At 43.1% G+C, this 22005-nt stretch overlaps 1 long non-coding RNA gene across 1 annotated transcript; it reads right to left on the bottom strand.

Annotated features, from left to right (window-relative positions):
* Positions 1-2814: 2814 nt before the first annotated feature.
* Positions 2815-21103, bottom strand: LOC118677310. Its single transcript, XR_004974368.1, has 4 exons — positions 21000-21103; positions 13953-13998; positions 6629-6841; positions 2815-3519 (listed from the first exon to the last, which is right to left on the bottom strand). It is a non-coding gene; the product is annotated as an uncharacterized LOC118677310 (long non-coding RNA).
* Positions 21104-22005: the final 902 nt, after the last annotated feature.

The raw sequence follows: 22005 nt of genomic DNA on the forward strand, positions 1-22005 counted from the left end.
CCCTATGAAGGAAAACAAAGCAGAGCAAGGGGATAAAGAATAGCAGCATGGGTGACTATTTAAAAAGAGAGACCAGGGAAGCTTTCTCTGACTATGTGACACTTGAGCAGAAAACGAAATGAAGTAGAAGAGCAAGCCTGATGAGTATATGGGGAAGAACATTCCAGAGAGAGAAAGTAGCAAGTCCAAAGGTTCCAAAGCAAGAGTGTGCTTGGGTGCTTGGTGTATTTAAGGAGGCTGGTGTGGCTGGAGGGGAGTAAGCAAAAGAGAGTGGTTAGAGATGTGATCAGGAAGGGTAAGTAGATCCTAGACCATGAAGGTCTTTGGAGTGGGGACTTTGGATTTCATTCTGTGTCAGAAAGGGAGCCATCAGCAGCTTTTGAGAAGATGACATGATGCATCTTACATTATGCAGAGCTTCTGGGTGTTCTGTGGATTGGCTGCACGGGGCGGGGGGGGGGGGCGGGGAGGCGGCGGGGAGGGGGTCAAGAATGGGTAGAGGGAAACCATTTAAGAGACAACCACAATAGAGTATCTGGATCTCATTTCAGATGGGTTATCTGGGTGCATAGAGCAAAGGCATTGCTGAACATTGGGTCTTAGATTAAGAGTGGTATTACTATTCTTCAGGGCTGACTTTAAGCTATTTCTGAGCAAAAACCCAACTCTTTTACTTCATACAAATCTTTTATAATGCCTAAGGCAGCCCAATGGCTTTGGAGGTGAAGGCTTGGAAAATGCCTATGATTTGGTGATTAAAATATCTATTTAGCCTTTGCTAAGAATTCAAATGAGTAATGTCTCTGCATTGAAAAACATAAATGATATGTAGTTCTCAAAATCAGGCCTATCACTGTAATATAGATACCCTGATGGCAGTAGGTATGCCCCTTGCTACTTAGATATCTTCTCTTTTAATTCCCATAACCACCCTGTAAGATGGGGGTACTATGTGCAAGTTTATAGATGAAGAAACAGATTTGGGGGAGTTGTAGGGTTAAGTCGCCAAAGGCCATTACTGAATAAGGGAAAGAGCTCTGGATCAAGGGGTGATTCCAGAGCCCACACTCAACAAGGACAACTCTGAACTACTCACCACAGAGCATTCTGAGGCATGCTCTCATTCCTTAGTGGCCAAATCTTATATTTTATGATCTTTCAGATTCTTTTGGTTATGAAAATTAACTAGCATTAATAGGAAGGGTTGATTTTTTAAAGTTTCATTTGCTTGGAAGAACACAATTGAGGCAGTTAATCCATTTGTTTATTAAGATCCTCTAAGTTAGAATGTTCTTTTTGCTGCTGCAAAATCATTTGCTCCAATGACAAGAGTGGGTGGGCATTTCATTCTGAGCTCCTTTTATGATGTCTGTTGCAGTTACCCTGCTTTGTGACTTTCTTTTTCCCAGAAAGCCATTGTACTCCCTATTCCTACTTTTAAAAAAATCATTAGTATCATTGCATCCCAGAATAAGGAAAAAAGGAGATGTGTGATCTGCCCATGAGTTTGAGTAGTTGGCCCACATGAGCTCAGCCTTTTTTCATGTGTTGGCTGGGCGCCTGTCTGCATGCTGGGGTGGAGAAGCTCATTACCGCTCATAGCAACCAGGAAACAGGGCTGGGCAAAGGGGAGAGGGAGACCAAAGGCCCAGAGTGCTCCCACCAAATTGGATCCTGGAGAGTCAGATACTGAGGCCTCTACTAGAGTTGCTCAGCAGCCACTTGCTGTTTACAATGAAACTGCAGGAATAAAAGAGGTCATTCTGGTGGACTGGAGCATCGCCCGGTATTTGCCCATGGACGGAAGCGTCATGGTGTTGGCTTCATGCTGCATGTGTGCAAAAGTCACAGACCCTCCTTTGCTCAGCCTGTTAATACCCAGTTTTGATGTTTTGTTGAATCTGGAGCTCTCCTCCTAGAAGCATAATGAAGTGCCTGCAACTCAGAAAATCTTTCAAAGCTTTGACACTGCACTTCCCTTTCACTCCTCCTTTCCGCTTCTATCTTCTTGGCCGCCTCCACTGTTTGTGTTCATGAACTTCTGCCACTGGACTTGGTATGCCCTGCCTAAATGGCATTTCAACATGGATGTCCCCAGGTGCCTAGCATCCTTGCCTAGATTAACGTGTCAGTGGCATATGGCACAAATGGCCTGTCGTTCGGCCTCAAAATCAGTTTAAAATATCTGCCAGGCTGCTGGCTCCTTTGGCATAATGCCCCGCGGCCCCAGTGCTTGAGGAAGGAGAGCAACACTGAAAATTATTTAGAGTGAATTTTCTTATATAAGAGCCAGAATCTAACTGTCTGCTTTTCCCTTTTTCTCTCCTATCTGAGCTAGAGATATAAGCATACATTCTCCTCTCTCTCTCTCTCTTTCTCTCTCTCTCTCTCTCTCTCTCTCTCTCTTAGTTTTTGTGTTTTTATTTTAATGGTCTTTATTTATTTATTTTAAATTCTTTTGTTAAGTCTCACCTGAGGATATTCTTACACTGATTTTTAGAGAGAGTAGAAGAGGAGAGACAGAGACAGAGAAAGAAATATTGATGTGAGAGAAACACATCAGTTGGTAGCCTCCCACACCGGGATCGAGACTGCAACTGAGGTGTGTGCCCTTGACCAGAATCGAACTTGGGACCCTTCAGTCCACGGGCCAACACTCTATCCACTGAGCCAAACAGGCTAGGGCCGTGGACGGCAAACTGCGGCTCGCGAGCCACATGCAGCTCTTTGGCCCCTTGAGTGTGGCTCTTCCTAAGCCTTAGGAGTACCCTAATTAAGTTAATAACAATGTACCTACCTATATAGTTTAAGTTTAAAAAATTTGGCTCTCAAAAAAAATTTCGGTCATTGTACTGTTGATATTTGGCTCTGCTGACTAATGGGTTTGCCGACCACTGGGCTCGGGCAATAGGCATCCATTCTGAAGCTGAGTGCTGTTTGAGAATAATTTTCATTGTGAGGTTCCCTTTTTGGCCACACATCCTGCTCTTTTCCCATAACAAGAAGTACCCAGCTTGTGCTTTTCAAACACTGTTGTATTTGATCCTCTTAAAAGACCCAGTGTAGGTCTCAGCTACTTTTTTGCAGATAAGAAAAAATGAGGCAGGGATTTTTAAATGTTGCCAAAGCATACTAGAGAGAAGTGGCAGAATAACAATTCAAACCCAGGTCTATCTGACCCCCACAGTCCAAATTCTTTTCACTCTGTTATATCCAGACATAGTCCATTGCCTGAACTGTGTCCACATCCACACAGCTCTGGGGAGGGGGAGAGTTTTTATTGCAGTTCAATGGGCAGAGCTCACTGTGGTCAGACATTGTCAGCGAGAACTCCTGGACTTTTCTTGTACAAATTCCTCATCACGCTCTTCTCTCGGTGTGTTTAATGGTGGGCCATTGTTACTGTTTAGTGGCCTGATGGGCTTCTCCCTCCTAAATCCAAGGGATGAAGTAGGTCCTGCTGTCCTTGGGATTATCCCCTCTTGATGAGCGATGACCTCGGGACTGGAGACCGCTGACCTGCAAGCAGAGAGAGGGGGATGTCAAAGGCTCCTCCAGCTCAATTTGGATTGATGAACCGGAATAATTCCGGCAGCAGGGCTCACGGAATTGGCCTCACCAGCAATCTTTCTCAATGTTTGTGTGAGGTGCAATATTTTGGCAATGTTTTACTTATACTATCTCTTCTCCACCGTAGGTGCTTATCACCTGGATTAGTCACTAGATTAGTTGTTGCCAGAACATCACACAGTTATCATTGAACAGACGGTGTTCACTGGCTACTCTTTCCTGCATTTACGCTCTAATTTGCAAGAATCTTTCAGTTCTTTATTGTCACCAAAACTCTGTAACTGCTCCAAGGCCCTGCTCAATTCTTCTCCTCCAAGAAACCTCCTCCAAATCCATCTACCTCACTGATGGCTTCTTCATTACAAATTCCTTACACTGATAATAACAGCATTTCTTTAAAACATTATCTGATTGTTTGCTTGAATAAGTAATATCATATAGCTCAACATTTAAATGTGTACAGCATGTACAAATAATCAAAGCGAAAAATGAGGTTTTTTTGTTCCAGCTTCCCCTTCCAGAGATATCTTAACATACATACGTGCTTTTAAAAATCCATCAACAATACATAAGAATGATTGTTAACATATATTAGCAGTTACATGAGAGCTACTATGTTAAGCTTTATAGAACTATGTCATTGAGTCCTCTCAATACCTTTATGAGATGGGTACTTATACATGTTTCACAAATGAGGCAATGAAGGCTCAGGAAAGTTAAGTAACTTGTCCATGACCACACCGTTATAATGTGGTAGAATTGGAATTTGATCTCAGGATGTTTGACAAGATTAAAGGGTATTTAGAAATGAAGCCATGTGATATACCTGAAAAAACTTGCACTCGGGAATAAAATTCTGGCTATGAAACTTACTAACTATGTGACCCTAGGTAAGTTTCCTAAACAAACCGAGTCTCCATTTCTTATGGGGAAATGCTAACCTCGGAAAGAGCTGGGAGTGTTGTGGGGATTAGGGGAAATAAAGAACGTAAGGCACCTGGCACTTACAGGCATTCAGAAATGAGAGCTACTTTATCAAGAGCCATGTCTTTTCAATCTGCAATTTTCAGCTTCAGCTGCCCCATGCAGAGCAGGAGGACACACTCAGGTGATGTCTGGAGTAGCAGAGATCTAGCCTGTGGGTGGCAGAAACATCCCACACAGAGGTCCCTGAGAGCAAACACAAGGCAATAGGCTCTTTCTTGCACCTAATGCCCATGGGACTAGCTCAAAGGGACGAGTTGTTCATGTGTCGGCTGTTCAAAGAAATGTATGGAATAGTACAAAGACTGGCCTAGAAACCTTCTCTGAGCTCAACAAGCAGAAATGTGGTGTGGAGGAAAAGAAAGACTGGGGAAATACCCTTAGGGACTTTGCCTGGACCTTTCTTCCTCCAGATACCCTCATGGTAGGTAACCCCTTCACCTCCTCAGGGGATCCTTTTAACCGGCAACCAGCCCCTACCCCCCACTTTATTTTAATTTTTTTCGTAACACTTTTCACCATCTATTATATGGTGTTATCATCTGCTGCCTGCATTTGTTCCCACTGTCTGACTCCTCCAGAATGTAAGCTCCCTGAAGGCAGGGTCTTTGTTTTGTTCACTGATGTGTCCTAAGCACTCACTACAGTGCCTGGTACATGGTAAGTACTCAGTAAGTATTTGTTGGAGAAACATATTTTTCAGATAAGGAAATGGAGGCTAAGTGACAACTCAGGTAAGTTTGCTGGCTGACAGCAGAATCAAGACTAGAATTCAGTTTTCCTGCCCAAACCCTCCAAACCAGTTGTCTTTCTACTAAGTCATTTTTCAGGATAGAGGAGCATATGTCTGGGATTAAGGAATGAGTTGGCTGTTGAGGAATCCAGACAAAACTGGGAATGCATGCATATAGACAAAATAACTGAACCATAAAAGTGCCAGCAGGGAAAAAAAATAGATGTGGGTGGTTGTGTTGATTCCCCCCCCCCCGTGCCCCCCCAAAAAATTTAAGTACCTGAGACTCTGCTGTCAGTTTATCTAGTGAAATAAGATTCATGATCAAGGCGTGGAGATGGAAATTTCAGACCTCATTATACACAAGCTGAAGATTATTCTTTGCTGTCACTGCGGCATTTGACATACCAGTGGAAACAAAAGGAAATCTGTCTCAAGCCCCGTTTAGCTTTGACAGATATGGACATGCATGAGTTCGGGGTGCTAGATTTTGGTTGGATATTAAATATGGGGCGGGGCTACAGTGTTTGGACAGGTTCAAGCCTTAGACTGAGGAGAGGGCACAGCCCTCTCATTGCCACGTGCAAGTCCCAGCTTGGAGGGCAGAGCCTACCCAGCACAATTATAGCCAACAGCTGTAGTTGTAAGCTTGAACCTATGGTCCGAACACGTGGCCCCATGTGCCTGAGTGATAGAGTTCAGGTGCATGTAGTTGAGTAGGATCGAAACCCACAAGAATGTTGTAAACATCTTGATCACACCTTTACTTTTCCTCGTGGCATCTGCTATAAAATAAAGACATCGTTTGTGGGTGCTGGCGGTGTCCATCAGAGGAGCAGCGTCCCACCGAGACCCAGCTTTCATTCTCTTGTCTGTCTTTTCTAAGCCTTTCATCGCCCCCACTCAGGGTCACTGAACCAGGCTGAGCTGGCATGAGTATGCCATGGCTGTGCCGGCTCCCCACAGTTAAATGTGAGCATGTCCAGAGATGCAGCTGAGGAAGCTACCACCGAGTCAGAGTTTAGGGCTGAAGCCCCAGTGATGCACCCAGTTTAGCCCAGGACACCCTACTCCCGTCTCTTCTTGATAACAAAGGAGGCCCTCTGCCTTCCCCAGGCTCATCTTCCACCTGAGCTGGAGGCCACATCCCATCGCTCATTTCCCCATTTTTGGATCTTAAATCTATCTTTAACCCTCAACATACAGATATGCTCAAATCTCCTCCAGGCCAAAGCAAGGTAATAAAAACCTTCCAATTATCTCTTGAATCAGTTAACTATTGATGTGTAGCAAAGCACCCAAACATGGTGGTTTAAAGCAATAAGAATTTTTATTACTCACAAGTTGATGAGTTGTGGGCAATTCTATTGCTCTGGGCCAGGCTGCACTGACATCAGCTGGGCCTGAAGTACTGACTGCCCGGCTGGCGGGTCAGGTGATCAAGGATGATCTCACTCAGTGCCGGGCGATGAGCAGGTTATCCGTGTGGTGAAGTGGGAGACGGGCCACGGATCAGCTTTCTGGCAAGTCAGCTCAGGCTTATTCTCTTGGTGACTGGGCAGGATTTTAAGAAAGAGAGAGCTGAAGTACCCAGCCCTTTAGAACTGGCACAATATTCTCCCCCCCCCCCCCCCCCAAGAAAGCAAGTCACAAGGCCAGCCCAGGAACAAAGAAATAGACTCTACTTTAGACTCTACTTCATGATGGGAGGAGCTGCACAGTCACATCTTGAAGGAAGGGATGAATAATCGGGGTTGGTTTTGCATTCAGTCTCCTAACTCTCTTCGACCTTAAGCGTTGCCCAGATGTCTCTTTTCATTCACATCCAAATTTCTAAAGAAAGTAGCTGTCTCTTGCTTTGCCAACTTCCTTACCAGCCACTCCTTACTCAGGGTGACCGCACCTTATTACCGCTATCTCCATTTTGATGAACCTGCTTTAAAGACAACATTGTCTCAAATATGAAACACTATGAACTACTTTCAGCTTTCATCTTGCTAAACCTCACTGCACAGTTTGACCTATGTGGTCACTCCCACTTGCTCAAAGCTCTCTTCTCTTAACTTTCTGATTCCCTCTCTCCTGGCTCTCCTGCTACACCGCTGACCACTCTGTCCCAGATTCCTGGACTGGCTCATGTCCAGGCAGCAGGCCTAGAACTCAGCATTGCATAGGTCCAGATGGGTGTTGTACAAAGAAAGCAGCATTTGGTGCTAGGTGGTCCTTGGCTCTAAATCCCATTCAATAGCTGGGTGATATGGAGCAAGTTGCTCAACTTTTCTGAGCCTTAGTTTCTTCAACTGTATTATGGGGCTACGAGTCTTACAGTCCCGGGCTACTATCATGCTTTCAGAGGGTCAGCTTGTAAAGTAGCCACCAAAGTTAGTTTCCAACTGAGGACATATGTCACTTCTCACCATGAGACCCACTTTCTCCTAATGTAAAAAGAATTATAAAAAAAACATTAAAAAATGATAAGCCTGACCGGCACGGATCAATGGTTGAGCATCAACCTATGAGCCAGGAGGCCACGGTTTGATTCCCAGTCAGGGCACATGCCCAGGTTGTGGGCTTGGTCCCCAGTGTGGGGCATGCAGGAGGCAGCCAACCAATGATTCTTTCTCATCACTGATGTATCTGTCTCTCTCTCCATCTCCCTTCCTCTCTGAAATCAATCAATAAATAAATATACATATATATACATATATACACATATATATACATATATACATATATATATATATATATATATATTTTTTAAAGAACATAACAAGTCCACATTATACGCCAGTCCTAATTCATCCTAAAGAGAGTGCAGGAAGCCCAGCTCCTAACCTGCACATGGGGCAACGTGTGCTAGAATATATAACCGAAGAGAAACACACCTGGAAGAAATACAGGCCAATGTAATAAAACAACAAATGAAACATTTGCATATGCTTATTCTTTTCACTGACCAGGGAAATGCAGGCAGTTGATGTTTGGAAAGGACTCTGAGGCAATAGAATGGAGTCTAGCACTCCCGCACATGAATATCATGAGGCCCCACAGCCTCCAGAGCCATTGTGGTCATGCTAAGAAGACCATGCCCAGGCTGCCTCATTAAAACTGTCTTAACAATAGCTCTACCACCCACGGAAATCTGTTTTCTTCTTTCTTCCTGTGATACCATCCCAGTTGCCTTGAATAGAGGCTCTCAAATAAACAACTTTGAAGTATAATTAATAATGTTTCCTCTTAGATTCCTACTTGGTTGTACACCTTAATGATATTTCACCATGCTGAGCATGCACTGGAGGGGAAGGCTCACCCCTCACCCCAGGCTCTGTTTGTTTATTCCACTTTCTACTTCCTCAGAGAAGCCAGCAGAAACTTTCTGGAAAGTAGAATTAGTTTCAAAGCCATCAAGCCTCTCTCCAGCACTTTGACCTCCCTAATGTCCTTTTAATGTGGATTTTTTTAGTGCTGGGGCTTCAGTCCAAGAAACCAGAAGAGAAATATTTCTTTCTGAGAAGAATTGGAATCAATTGACCTAGAAATCTTTGTCATAGAAGGACTGAGAGACGGTGACATGGGGACGACACAGCCAGGCAGTGAGTTAGGGACTCAAAAGGCTTTCTTCTCTCGAACTGGCCTATCCGTTGCCACAGGCTTTCTGCCTTGTGACATCTTGTTTTCCTTAGTAAAATAAAAGTTTTTCATTTGGAATTCCTATCTCCCCATTATTGGTGACAGAGCCATCAGAGCCCCCTTTACAACCGTGGCCCTATTTCTGTATCAATTCTTGTGCATTATTCTGACTCCAAGCCACCCAAACAGTCAGAATCTTCACAGTCTGTCTGCAGGGTACTCGTGGAAACACGTTTAGCCGCCCTGCTTCCTCTCTGCTCTCGGCCTTTGATATGGGCCTCTCTTCTAGCAGGCTTTGTGTAAGGTGGAGACTTTCTGGAGGTATTCTTTGCATTAAGAAAGAAAGATAAAAAGGAAGGAAGGAAGGAAGGAAGGAAGGAAGGAAGGAAGGAAGGAAGGAAGGAAGGAAGGAAGGAAAAGTATTATCAGTGAGCATCAATTGTAATGAGGTATTTTTAGTGAGACTTGATAATGTTGAAACCAGGGAACTGTGGCCTCTGAGCTGAGATCCTGGCAGTTGCATTTTATTAACCAGAGTCAGGGTGCTAAGCTGATTTTCAGTCTTGATTGACAGAACCCTCTCAGCATAAACCCTGGAAAACTATTAAGAGGACGGAATCCCATCGAGTCATTCTGCCTGTAATAGTTTCAATGCAGAAATGCATTTGATCAGCAGCATGCTGAGCTCAGATCATTTCCAGAGTGAATAGCAATGTGGTTCCAGTGTCATTTACCACGACCAATTGTTACATCCTGACAACATTTAAAACAACTAGATTAAGAAAAAGGCACTCTTAATACCAGAATTTTCAGTGGATCCCATTTCACCTCTCTTTTATTACAAGAATAAGCTGAAGAAGATGGAGGAAAGAAAGAAAAAACACTTTTAGGGTCAAGAGGTTGAGAAAAATCATAAAAAACATAATACAATTGCAATTCAGTGACCCACCCTTTCTTTAGTTATCTTTTCTATTGCTGCAAATCTTTCCCATATGGAAGAATCAAAGTCTTTTTTTAAACACCAGATTCACTTCCCAAAATCAAAATATACTTCTCAGCCCTCCTCACCATTCTGAACCTCCACAAAAGGCACTGGTTCTAATAAGAAAAAGTCCCTATGACCTAAAACATCAGCCATAAAGCCCCTGAGGGCTCTACTCCAGTGGCAATATTGCCTGATCTATGGACCAACAGAAAGATGTCATCTAGATAATTTGCTTATTAAACAGATCAAGCAGCCATTGCTATCTTCTGAATTAACCAGCCACAAATTTCAATGGGATGGTACCCTTGAAATATCTGTCCAGCAAATCAAATATCAAATACTTTTCTGTTTTTCTAAATAGCTTTATTCAGTTATCTATATAATAAAAGCCTAAGTGACCGTTACGCAGAACGACCAGAACGACCGGTCGCTATGACATACACTGACCACCAAGGAGCAGACGCTCGATGCAGGAGCTACCCCCTGGTGGTCAGTGTGCTCCCACAGGGGAGCGCCGCTCAGCCAGAAGCCAGGCTCACAGCTGGCAAGCGCAGCTGCGGTGGTAGGAGCCTCTCCCACCTCCACGGCATCGCTAAGGAGCAGTGAGCTGAGCAGTAAGGAGCAGCGAGCAGGGGGCCGGTAAAGAGTGAGAGGTCCCGGACTGTGAAAGGGATGTCCACCTGCTGGCTTAGGCCCATTCCCCTCAAGTCCAGGACTGTGAGAGGGTGCAGGCCTGGCTGAGGAACCTTTTTTTCCCCCTCAGTGCATGAATTTCATGCACTGGGCCTCTAGTTAAAATATAAAAGTAATGCATGTTCACTACAAAGGAATCAGAAAATATAGAGCAAAGCAATGGAAAATAAGGGTATTATCCAGAGATAAGCACTGTTGATCATGTTGATATTCTGGCATTGCCCACACATATTTAGAAACAAAGATGTTACTAGATAATATACACTGTTGTGTAATCCGCTTTTTGTCATTCAGCAATATGGTGTGAACATTTTTCTATGTCAATAAATATGGATCTACACATAATCAAAGCTGCAGAATATTATTGTATCACTAGAGGCCCGAGGCACAAAATTTATGCAAGAGTAGGCCTTCACAGCCATGGCAACTGCCTTGATTCTCCCTCACAGTCTTGGGTGGCTGCCTGGATCCCTCCCTCACAGCTGCAGGAGGCTGCCTGGATCCTGTGGCTGCAGCCCTGGCTTCACTAGAAGGACATCTGGTCTAATTAGCATATTACACTTTTATTATTATAGATCATTATTTGACCTAATCCTCTTCTGGTGAACATTTAGGCTCTCCTCCTTTTAATCCTCTTTTTTTTTTTTTAAATATATTTTATTGATTTTCCACAGAGAGGAAGGGAGAGGAACAGAGAGTCAGAAACATCGACCAGCCGCCTCCTGCACACCTCCCACTGGGGATGTGCCCGCAACCGAGGTATGTGCCCTTGACCGGAATTGAACCCGGGACCCCTCAGTCCGCAGGCAGACGCTCCATCCACTGAGCCAAACCGGTCTGGCCTTTTAATCCTCTTTTAAATAATATTGCAATAACATCCCTATATATCAATGATCTCCAAACTCTAATGTGACCAAGAATCACCTGGGTTATTTTAAATACTAGAGGCCCGATGCATGAAAATTCATGCACTGGAGGGGGGCCCTCAGCCTGGCCTTCCCCCTCTCACAGTCTGGGAGCCCTCAGGGGCGGGAGGTGACCCAGCGATCAGGGGACAGTAACGCCCCATCATACCTCTGCTGCTGCCACTGCCGGCAGCGCAAGCCTCGGCCATCTCCTGGTTACCTGAGCCTCGGGCTGCCCTGGGCAGCTGAACAGCCACCATCTGAGGATTGCCTGTGCCTCGGGCCGGCCCTGAGCGGCTGGAGGGCTGAAGGGATTGGGGGACTCCGGAGGCAGGCACCCCAGCAGGGCTGAGGGGACTGGGCACCACCATCTTGTGGCTGTGGGCGCTGCCATCTTTGCAACGGCATGAGGGTTAATTAGCATATTCCCTCTTTATTCGATAGGATATGGATGCATGGGCCCCACATCTAGAGATTCTGCTTCAATAAGAAAGGCATAACCGAACCAGTTTGGCTCAGTGGATAGAGTGTCGGCCTGCGGACTGAAGGGTCCCAGGTTCGATTCCGGTCAAGGGCATATATCTTGGTTGCGGGCACATCCCCACTGGGGGGCGTGTAAGAGGCAGCTGATCGATCTCTCTCATTGATGTTTCTAACTCTCTATCCCTCTCCCTTCTTCTCTGTAAAAAATCAATAAAATATATTTTTTAAAAAAATAAGAAAGGCATTGCCCTAACCGGTTTGGCTCAGTAGATAGAGTGTCGGCCTGCAGACTGAAGGGTCCCAGGTTTGATTCTGGTCAAGGGCATGTACCTTAGTTGCGGGCACATCCCCAGTAAGGGGCATGCAGGAGGCAGCTGATGATGTTTCTAACTCTCTATCCCTCTCCCTTCCTCTCTGTAAAAAAAAAAAAATCAATAAAATATATTTTAAAAAATTCTTTATAAAGAAAGGCATAAAACCCAGCCACCTGAGTTTTGCCAAGTACTACAGGTGACATCAATGTTGGTAGTCCTCAAACCACACTGTGAGGAATATACATCTTTGCAAACTTGTCTGGTGATTTCCTTAGGATAAAGTTCTAGAGGTGAGGTCGTTATTTTGGCAAAGGCTAAAATAACATGCAGTGTTTTAACCATCTACTTCATTTGTAGTTTCCATATTGATTTAAAAAAAAAAAAAAAAAGGTTGGGTAATGAAGAGTGAAGAGTGTCTGTGCTCTAAATCAGGAGGTATGCTTGAGGATGTCTGTCCAAGAGCCCTCAGAATCAGTCCTGCAGGTGTCTATGGGACACATAAATCCTCCTCGAGCAGTCCCTTGGTTCTCCCACTGGAGCTGGCAATGAGAAGAGTTGAGGAGGAACGGGATGATGACACACGGTAAGAATATGTTCAACATCTTGGCTGGAGAATTTGGCTCCTGAAAGGGGAGGGTGCCTGCCACTGCTACTTACACAGAAGATTGCTGCCAACAGGGGTCACCAAACAAGATAGCTCCACCCCCAAGCTCTACTTATGCAAAATTCACATTTGACTAGCATTCAATTTCTACCCCAGGTTTTCCAAGTGTTTGAGAGATGAGAGCTGGAAAGTACAGGTATTTATTTATCTCCAGGATAGCTTAAGAGTACACACACTCAGAGGAACAAAGGCAGGCACGGGTTCCCCTGCTCAGAGTCTCCAAACTCTAGAAGGAGAAGATTTCCAACCATAAGCTTCACATAAAGGACAATTTTGCCCAAGGTGACAAAAATATGGAAATCAAACCAGTAGACATTCAGTTTGAATCATGTAAAGAAGAAATGCTGTCTTCCAGTTTGCGAGGATAAGTGTTATTGAAGTATGATATACGTACAGGAACGTGTTCAAATGGCAAGTTTACAAGCTTGACACAGTTTCACAAAGTGAACACACTGGCAAAACTAGCATCCAGATTTAAAAAAAAAAAAAAATAGAGGAATACCTCCAGCCCAGACATCCTGTGGTGCTAGCTCACAGTCACTATCCTCCCCAAAGTTAGCGACCACCCTGATTTCAGACAGTTTTAATTGGTTTGACTTGTTTTTGAGCTTTATATAAATGGAATCATATAATGTATGTACTCTTTCAGAACCATTTTTGGCTAGATTTTATAGATATAGTTCATCTTTTCATGTCATGTGTAGACATGTCCCACTATTGAAGAGCAGATATCCTCCAAAAATAAATTTTAAAGTACATATTTCACATCAATCAGTGTCTATTTGTGCCATCAGAATTGGGTGGCTTTTTCTAAGTTGAGCCCATTGAATCCCTGGGGCCCTTGTGCCTGTCCATAGTAAGGAATAAGGACCCTAACAGGCTACTTCCAGTGTGCATTACAGACAACTTGAGAGGTGATATCACGCAGTGGGAAAAGGATTAGCTTTGCAACCACACAGAACTAAGTTCAAATAGAATCATCTCCACTTACCAGCCACGCTCTGCATTATCTCTCTGGGGCTCAGTTACCTCTGCAGCTGTAAAACAGGGGCGATACCTCTTTGGGTAGTTGTGAAAATTAAGTAGGATTACCAATGTAAAGCAGTTGGTGTATAATAGGCGCTCAAAAAATGTCCATTCTCTTTTTCCCTTCAGAGACCAAACCTTGATTACCCATCAGATTCAGCCTGTTGTATACACGCAACCTAAATAAATGCATTTTCTTTTTCTTTCTCTGTTTGTAAATAAATATATTTTCAATTGCAGCTAATTGAACCACTAACTAGCAAGTATAAAATTAATTGGAAACCAGCTTTATGATCCAAGGGAATTTAAAATGGTTGATGTTGTCTTTTTCAGAACTGAAAAATGTCATTGCTCATTCTTTAGAAACCCGGATGGCTTCATGTCCCTCACATTTCCCACCATGCTGGCTTAGCTGTTTATTTATTAATGACTTCTCTCATAAAACCATTGTTATCTCAGCTTCCTGTGATGGCCTAGGAGAACAGAAAATCATCATGTTCCAACAAGACTACAAAGCATTCAAATGCCTGTGCTTCCCGAGACATTATCATTTTATTAATGGCCATTATGCCAATCCACTTATAATGGCCTTTTCAGTCAGACACATGCACGATCATGTAACAATCAGGTAATTTCTGCATTCTCACCCGTATACACATGAACATTTCTGACAGATTGCTAATGAGCTGATGTTGGAATTACAGAGTAGTCTGTTATCATTTGTCCATTCACAGTTTCCTCACCAGCCCATCTGTGCTCGGAACGGAGCCACCGCAGAGCATGCAGGCTGGGACAGTTTCTCCATTGACACCTTTTGCCTTCAGAGGCTTCTGGAAAAGCCCGTCCCTAATTAAAGATTTTAGCAAACATATTGCCAGCTTTCTAACACTGTTATGAAACTGCTCGTTTGTTAGAAAAGGTGCTGTTTGTCAGCAGTTTGTAGATTTAGATATTTAATGTGTTTCCATAGCCCTGCATAATATTTGTGTTTTTAGAATAATTTAATTAGTATGTTATGCATGTATGTACCTACAAGCTCAATAAATACACAAGGCACACGCACTATCAAAACCTCGTATAATTATTCAAAGTCACAAGGACAAAGAAACATGGTGTATTTTTGTGGACACACAGACTTCTCTACAGAACAAGGTAGAATTGAATACTCTGAAAGGTGGGAACTGTTAAAACAAAATAATCAGATTGAGATACAGGCTCAGATAATTTGGGGCCAGGGCAAAGTACATTTTACCTGATATCTATATATATATAAAAGGCTAATATGCAAAATGTCCCCTCAGGGGTTCGACCAGGAGACTGGGAGTTCGATCACTCACTATGACATGCGCTGACCACCAGGGCGTGGCGTGGATCATGGCGGGCGACCAGCAGCGGTGGTGGGGCACTGAGGGAGTGATAGAAGGGGGAGGCAGGGAGGTAGGAAATTGCATGGTGGCAGCACGCTGGCAGTGAGGGAAGGAGGAGGCAAGAAGGCAGGGAGGCAGGGAACCTGATTGGCCCTAATCACCAGCCAAGCCTAGGGACCCTATCTGTGCACAAATTTTGTGCACCGGGTCTCTAGTATTTGTATAATTAAGGTACATTGGGAAAGAATCTGATTTCCCTGGTAGAATATGCCTAGTTGAGTGGACAGATGTTTGCTCCCACTAACAGCTTAACTATTAGAGTGGAGGTTCTCAGTCACTGTGGGTGTGGTTGGGGCTGGGCAGGGAAGGTGTCAAATGGGGAGCTTTGCAATACTGTCTCCCACGGCTGCCATCGAATTTAGACATTCTCCCATTACACCCAGTTGAGAATTGCTGCTTTAGAACTCTGAGGGAACAAGAGAGATGCCAGAGCTAAGAGCTTTCAGCCCCAGGAAAAGACTCTCAGACCATTCATCTTGGAAATGGGTTCATTTTCACTCTCCCCAGGGGTTATCATGCAGAGGAGTGGCCCTTCTGATAATAAGCTGTGTAAGGTTTCCCAGACCAAAGTCACCTCCTTAAAGAACATGGAAGAGCCTGGGGCCTTCCCCACCAAGGCCAGAATAATACCTCCCAAGGGTCCAGCACCTTGGGGATCAGAAGGTAACTCTGCAGGCTGCTTTGGAGTCATTTCCACCAGGGCACTGTGACACTGAGAAACTGTGAGATGCAGCTCCCCATGTGAAAGCTTTGTGACCACTTATCACTCTGATGTTTTAATGTAGATTTTAATTTAATCTTTGAATTAAATACAAGACTGAGAGAGGTACCACAAATCATAAGGTCTGTGTCCTGAAAGAATTTGCACATCAGAGAGCTGATATACATACATAAAAACAAAATGCCCTTCCTAATACCACAGGTTAGCCAATGATAAGAGCCAGAGGATTAGCATAGATGCAGGGGCATTCAGGGACAAGAAACATCATCTTTAGAAAGGATGACTTAGGGGAGGTGTAGGACTCAGTGCATAAGAGAGGGGGAAGTAGACTCTATGGGCTAGGAAGACAATGGGAAAGGACAGGAGTATTTGGGGGATCTTGAATTGGCCTCTTTGGGTAGAGCAGAATTTGTGACAAAATACTGAGAAAGCAAGGTTTTAAGGGTAAAGGGCTACTCCGTCACTTGTGTTGTTGTTTTTTAAGATAGTTAATTAATTTACTATCCCCTTTTATTTATTTGTTTTTAAATATATTTTTATTTATTTCAGAGAGCAAGGGAGAGGGAGAGAGAGAGATAGAAACATCAATGATGAGAGAGAATCATTTATCTGTTGCCTCGTGCACACCCCACTCGGGGGATTGAGCCCGAAACCTGGGCATGTGCCTTGACCGGGAATTGAACCATGACCTCCTGGTTCATAGGTCAACACTCAACCACTAAACCATGCCCACTGGGCTATTATCCTCTTTTAAATATACTTTATCTTTAGAGTTGTTTTAAGTTCACAGCAAATTTTAGCAGAAAGTACTGAGGATTCCTATATACTCCCTCTACCCACCACTGCACAGCCTCCCCCACTATAAACATCTCTCACAAGAGTGGTACATTTATCACAATTGATGAACATACTACATTATAATTTCAACGGATGAACCTACATTGACACATTATTGTTAACCATTCCGTAGTTTACATTAGAGTTCAATCTCAGTGTTGTATATTACATGGGTTTTGACAAATGCATAATAACATATAACCATAATTATCTGTATATATAAAAGGCTAATATGCAAAGTGTCCCCTCAAGAGTTCAACTGGGAGACCAGGAAGTTCGATCACTCACTATGACATACGCTGACCACCAGGGGGCAGCGCACAACGAAGGAAGGCCCTGGCCAGCAGCCAGAAGACCCTGATTGGCCCTGATCGCTGGCCAGGCCTAGGGACCCTACCGAATTTCGTGCACTGGGCCTCTAGTAGCAATATAAAAACCCTCTGCTTCACCTACTCACCCCTCCCTTCCCTCTAACCCTTGGCAACTACTGGTCTTTTTATTGACTTCAAAGTTTTGCCTTTTCCATGTAGTTGGAGTCTTATAGCATAAACTCTTTCAAATTGGCTTCTTTCATTTAGTAATATCAGGTTACTATAATATTTCAGACTAAGATTATTTTGTCTTTTCATTGCTTGATTGTTCATTTCTTTTTAATGCTGATGATAGTCCATTGTCTGGACATAGCAATTTACTTATCCATTAGCCTACTGAAGGACATCTTGGTTGCTTTCAAGTTTGGGTAATTATAAATAAAACTGCTATAAACACCATGAGCAGGCTTTGCATGAACATAGTTTTCAAAATACCAACAAGTGTGTTTGTTAGATTGTATGATAAGAGTAGGCTTAGTTTTATAAGAAACTGCTAAATTATTTTCCAAACTGGCTGTACTATTTTATATTCCCACCATCAATGAATGAGAGCTCCTAATGCTCCACATCCTTGCCAGTATTGAGTGTTATCAACGTTTGGCCATTCTAATAGGTGTGTAGTGGTATATTATTGTTGTTTTAATTTGCATTTCTCCATTGATAATGATATGAGCATCTTTTCATATACTTATCTGCCACCTGTATATCTTCTTTGGTGAGGTGTCTATTAAAGTCTTAGGTCTACTTTAAATTGGGTTGTATTTTATTGTTGAGTTCTATTAGTTTTTTATATATTTTATATAACATTCCTCTATCAGATATGTCTATTGCAAATGTTTTCTCCCAGTATTAGGTTTTTTCTCTCATTCTCTTGACGTTGACTTTCTTTTGTGTGTGTGTTTTTTAAGATATATTTTTATTGATTTCAGAGAGGTAGGGAGAGGAAGAGAGAGATAGAAACATCAATAATGAGAGAGAATCATCGATTGGCTGCCTCCTGCACACCCCCCATTTAGGATCAAACCCGAAACCTGGGCATGTGCCCTGAACAGAAATCAAACCATGGCCTCCTGGTTCATAGCCACACTGGCAGGGCTGATGTTGACTTTCTTAGAGCAAAAGTTTTTTGCTTATTTTTTATTTCAATGAAATCCAGCTTATCAATTATTTATTTTGTATATATGTCTAGGTGTTGTGTCTGAAACATCATCATCAAATCCAAAATCTACATTTTCTCCTATCATCTAGTCATTTTGTAGTTTTGAGTTTTACATTTAGGTCTATGATCAATTTTCAGTTAATTTTTATCACAGGGGTAAAAATTAGATTCTAGTGTTTTTGTTTTGTTTTTTGCATGTAAATGAATGTACAGTTGTTCTATCACCATTTGTTGGAAGGCTATCTCTTCTGTATTGTTTTGCCTTTATTCCTTTGCCAAAGATTAATGTGTTGTTTAGGTCTATTTCTGGGCTTTCTATTTTGTTCCACTGATTTATTTGTCTTCTTTTTCACCAGTACTATTCTGTCTTGTTTTCTATACTTTTATCATAAGTCTTGAAGTTGGGTAGTATCAGTCCTCCAACTTCATTCTCCTCCTTTAATACTGTGATGGCTATTCTGGGTCTTTTGCCTTTCCACATAAACTTTAGAATCAGTTTGTCAATATCCACAAAACTACTTGCTAGAATTTTTATTTGGATTGTGTTGAATCTATAGGTCAAGTTGTAAAAAACTGACATCCTGACAACACTGAATCTTCCTATCCATGAACATGGAATAGCTGTACATTATTGAGTTGGTATCTTTCTTCATAGTTTTTTAGTGTTTCTCATATAGATCTTGTACATATTTTGTTAGATTTATACTAAGTATTTCATTTGGGGGGGTTGTTAATGTAAATAATATTGTATTTTTAATTTCAAGTTTTATTTGTTCATTGCTGGTATAAAGGAAACTGATTAACCCTGCAATCCATGGTTGAGCTCAGCCTCAAGGGGTAGGGAAATGGATTCCACTTATATTTTTTTAACATATTTTTATTGATTTCAGAGAGGAAGGGAGAGGGAGAGAGAGGTAGAAACATCAATGATGAGAGAGAATCATTGATTGACTGCTTCCTGCACGCCCCCAACTGGGGATTGAACTAGCAACCAGGGCTTGTGCCCTTGACCAGAATCGAACCTGGGGCCCTTCAGTCTGCAGGCCAACGCTCTATCCACTGAGCAAAACTGGCTAGGGCTGGATTCCATTTCTTGATAAGAGAACTACAAATTCACATGGAAAAGGACAAGGGTACTGGAAGGGGTGAAGAATCTGGCCATAAATGCAATGTTTACAACACCTGGATTCAAATCCCAGCTCTTCTCGCCATGTGACCATGAGTAAAGCACTTGAAAACTGGCTTAAAAAGAGGACTGACCTCTTAGCATGGTTTTTGGAATTAAATAAAGTGACCCATGTACAACACTTAGCATAGTGCCCAGTCTACATACGTAAATAAATATGAAGGCACTATGCTGCCAGCATCATGGTGTCAGAAAGATGAGTTGGGATACATGTGGTCTTTTGGGGTTGTGGGCCTGTACTAGGTTGATGTTGATGAAAGTTGAAAGACTCTGCCATATTTGGGAACAATAAAGGATGAATCTTTAGGAATCGGTGTCCATAGAACTGAATAACTAGGACAATGATGGTGCCATTGACAGAAGCAGGAGAATCAGGAAGGTTGTTGGCTTGGGGATGGGTGACAAGATGTCCACTTCACTCGATCTCTGGCCTAGTTTCTGGGAGTTTTATGAAAGGGATGGGGAGACAGAGTTTTCAATGACTTTGCTTAGTATGGCACAAAACACAGTATTTAATGATCCACCAAACCAGAGTTTTCATTTGGAAAACCTGCTATTGCTTACCATTTCTTCTACATTAAGGATGGTCACTCTGAAGAAAACTTAGGAAGGAGCCTCCCCATTAGTCTGATTTCCCAGAGGGACATTCATTCAGGGCTCTGTGGCACACTTGACCACGGTCCCAGCGGAGAGGTGATTGTCTTTACATTCACAATACAACCTGGGTTTCAAGGTGCCAGAGGTCAGGGTGATGGAAGCGTTTTTACTCAATCTCATGGCTCTAGTTTTTATAACAACTTTTAATCTAACCAGTGCTCACTTGCACTAGAATAATTCAAGCGCTAACTCCAAGGAAGACTCTCAGAGCCTATTAGCTTAACCAATTGCCAGCCAAACAAAATAACACATTTCCCATGTAGAATGATTTAGTGCAGCACGACTAGGATAAATAATGAAGGCATTTGTTTATGCCTACTTACAACATTCCTCGTAGGCAAAAAGGGGATGAAACATTATTCTAAGCCTGAGAAGGCAGCCGGTGCAGGCTCATCAAAAATATGCATTTTCTTTTGTAGTCAAAGAGTGTGAGTTTGCTCTGCTTCACCTCTGGCCTGAGCTCATCGGATATCCATGTAATTTAAATGAGAAAGTCATTCTAGGGAGCTGTCACATTTCAAAGAGGTGACCTGTTTTGGATGTTGAAAGGATCCCTAGTGTTTGGGCTCACTCCTGGGTGAGGTGGTGTCATAGGGTTCTTGCAATGTCATCCAGAGAAACAGACCTTGGAAAGTCTAAATAGAAGTTCTTTACCTTGTCCTTTTTGCTTGTTGTGCAAATGGGCCTCAGTTTTGGAGGGGAAACAAGCACATTTCGAGCTCAGTCTACGTCAGAATCCACCACTGCTGCCAGTCAAACCCTGACAAAAAAATTTAAAAATCGAGTTTTTATTCATTCATGGAGTTGCCTAACTTCCACCGTGAACTTTGTGGCCAAGCCATCCATAGCATCCTCCAAACTGACCCCAAGCTAGTGGGTTCCACTTCAAAGGACAACTTGGTTGAGATACTTGACTCCTTGTTCTTTCTTCTGAGAAACTGGTTCTTCTGAGTCCCCCTGCTTACATCTGGCCCCAGAAAGGAACTCCTGGTCCTGCTGGGAACAGAATCTCTCAGGCAAGCATGCTGCTCAGAGTACCTTATTTCAAGCTGCAGCCAGAAATGTGGATTTCTAATCCGTCCTAAACTTTACACATCTGTACACTGTCCTAGAACCACCACTTTCCTAACATCCCCATTGGTCCATATGGGTGAGGTTTGTTGGGAAAAGTCCTGACTAAAGTCACTCTCCGGACAACCCAGTTACAGAAGACCCTTTCTCCACTTAGGGTTCATCCCGCAATAACTGGCTTCTGTCTTGGTGGCACAGCCTCCTGTTCTTTCTCAACTGCTCAACTGGAAATGCTCTTTCCCTTTTACCTGCCAAATTAGGTTTAAAGAGAGAGTGCCTGGTTCATGGATCCTAGGAAGGTGTTAAATATCTCTGCTTCTAGGAATCCAGCGAGAAACATTAACACCTACCTCCTGGCTCAAGAGTGGGTGTGAATGTTCTCGCTGCCAGGACATCTTTGATCCAGGGCCTTTACTCAGCTAGTGCCAGGGCCAAGGAGAGCAACTCACACCAGACTGGCTTCCTGACAGTGAGGAGCTTCATTTGGTGAGCACTGAAACAACAGTTCCGCCTTTTTAATAATTTCTAAAGCACCTTGAAGAGGAAGACAGTTCCAAAGACTGAGAATATAAAGGACATGGGAAACGTT

The sequence above is a fragment of the Myotis myotis genome, unplaced genomic scaffold (assembly GCF_014108235.1).
Source record: "Myotis myotis isolate mMyoMyo1 unplaced genomic scaffold, mMyoMyo1.p scaffold_m19_p_2, whole genome shotgun sequence".
Taxonomy (NCBI): Eukaryota; Metazoa; Chordata; class Mammalia; order Chiroptera; family Vespertilionidae; genus Myotis; species Myotis myotis.